At 44.2% G+C, this 2,287-nt stretch overlaps 1 long non-coding RNA gene across 1 annotated transcript; it reads left to right on the top strand.

Annotated features, from left to right (window-relative positions):
* LOC120319884 lies at positions 1-1,809 on the top strand. Its single transcript, XR_005559856.1, has 3 exons — positions 1-62; positions 967-1,060; positions 1,695-1,809. It is a non-coding gene; the product is annotated as an uncharacterized LOC120319884 (long non-coding RNA).
* Positions 1,810-2,287: the final 478 nt, after the last annotated feature.

Below are 2,287 nucleotides of genomic sequence, written 5' to 3'. Positions count from 1 at the left end.
CTCTATAGATTCGAGTCATTTCCGCTTCCGGGGGCGAAGCTGCGACTTTGGCGCAGGGTGAGGTGGGTCTCTCCTGTCCTCCGACCGGGCGGCGGGCAACCGGTGGCCGGGAAGAGGCCGCTTCGGAGCCGGAGGACTGGGGTGGGGGAGAAGTTGCCTGGATGGTGTGGGAGCCCGCCTGGTGAGGCTTCTCTCGGCCTGAGAGGCCGCCGCCTCCGTTGAGTGTCTCCTTCGGCTATAGGCGAGTGAGGGTTTCATATTATTACCCGCCTTTATAAACCAGAGGTATCCCCTTCCCCTAAAAATGTTTCAATATCCCATTCTTAACGGTTACAAACAGCCACATTTAGCTTCTGGCCTTGGAAAGGAGGAGGAGGGGAGCTGCAAGAATCTAATAATAGTAATAATAGTTGGAAGGGACCTTGGAGGTCATCTAGTCCAACCCCCTGCTCAGGCAGGAAGCCCTATACCCTTTCAGACAAATGGCTGTCCAGTCTCTTAAAAACTCATAGGTATGAGTCAGTTGCCAAGCATCTTGAATTTTGATCATCATCATAATAATAAAATTGGAAGGGACCTGGGAGTCATCTAGTCCAACCCCCTGCTCAGGCAGGACACCCTATATACCCTTTCAGACAAACGACTGTCCAGTCTCTTCTGAAAAACTTCCAGTGTTGGAGCATCCACGACTTCTGGAGGCAGGTTGTTCTTGAGGACCAGGATCGCTTTTTTAAAATGAGGGGCAATGTTTTCTCTCACTGCTGAACTAGAGAAGCGGTAGAGATCCTTAAAAAGGATTATTGAAGTGTTTTCTGTTAGGTGTGGAACCGGCCTTCCAGTTTTCCTATTGGGAAACTATTAACTATTATAAACTATTCCTATTTTCCATCAGGTAAATTGCGAGCTATTTAACATTTAGATTAAAAAATTATAGTTTTTACATTTTCTGACTTCATATTTATTTAGGGCGCTCCTTTCACAGAGGAAAAAAAATCTTCATTCACTGTGCTTGGGGAAAAAGAGAGCATCCATTTTGACATCTCTCAAGGTCCTGCTCTCAGTGAGTATTGGTTATGTGTGCCAGGTCCCTTCCTGCTGTTTCATTTGCCATCTGAAGTTCTTTGCTGTACTTCTCAGTTCATTTTTACAGTTTGCAGTATTTGACCTACCTTCAAATTGTTGGTTTGTTTGTGTTTTTTTTAACCTGGAGTAATTGATCTACCTAATTCTGGGAAAAAGGCAAGTGAAATAAACTCGTATATGAGTTTCAGTAGGTGGAATCTGCTCAAGGCAATTCATTTTACCCTATCAGTAAAATCAGGTATCCAGAGACTTTGGAACTGATTTGTCTTCAAGCAGTTGTAGAAGCTTGATTGGAAGGAAACAAGACCAGCATAGAAACTCACATGGTGGATTTCATCTTCTCATAGAATTATGTTTGATTTCTTGTAAAAAAAAAGTTTAAATTTTGCTGGAACCATAAACATTTCTGCTTTGTCATTTTTTGTCAGGCATTCAGAGACCAATGTGGTATCTGATATGATTAATAAAGAACATTTTGGTGGAGTCTGTTGGAAGATGGGGTGCAGTGCGAAAAAGTGGACGTGTTAGATTTTGTTATATTTCCCTTTCCTCTTCTCTCCCCCCCCCCAATAACGCATGGACGTGCCTCTTTTCCTCACCCTGTGGAACAGCTGGGAGAAAAGCAGGATGTGGCATGAAGCCAGAAAACATGAGCGAAAGCTGCGGGGGATGATGGTGGATTATAAGAAAAGAGCAGAACGTCGGAGAGAGTATTACGAAAAGATAGTGAGTGTCTTTCTCCTTGGTTCATTTTGGGAGAATGCCTTATGCCTAAGTGGAATTTTCCTCCTATGGGATTTTCCCATGTATTTTACCAGGAAACATAGATAGGGCAGGCTAGAAAAGTCAGTGCCCTCCTAACCATACCCAAGCACTCCCAATTTGTTGGCGATGTCATTTTGCTCTAGGAGTTCATGGTGACCTAACCCTAACCCTAAGTGGAATTTTCCTCCTATGGGATTTTCCCATGTATGTCACCAGGAAACATAGATAGGGCAGGCTAGAAAAGTCAGTGCCCTCCTAACCATACCCAAGCACTCCGAGTTTGTGGGCGATGTCCATTTTGCTCTATGAGTTCATGGTGACCTAACCCTAACCCTAAGTGGAATTTTCCTCCTATGGGATTTTCCCATGTATTTTACCAGGAAACATAGATAGGGCAGGCTAGAAAAGTCAGTGGCCTCTTAACCATACCCAAGCACTC

The sequence above is a fragment of the Crotalus tigris genome, unplaced genomic scaffold (assembly GCF_016545835.1).
Source record: "Crotalus tigris isolate CLP2741 ecotype Arizona unplaced genomic scaffold, ASM1654583v1 scf7180000020990.9691751010:1144802, whole genome shotgun sequence".
NCBI lineage: Eukaryota > Metazoa > Chordata > Lepidosauria > Squamata > Viperidae > Crotalus > Crotalus tigris.
The sequence above is the reverse complement of the archived record's forward strand: the minus strand, read 5'-3'. Positions and strand labels throughout refer to the sequence as shown.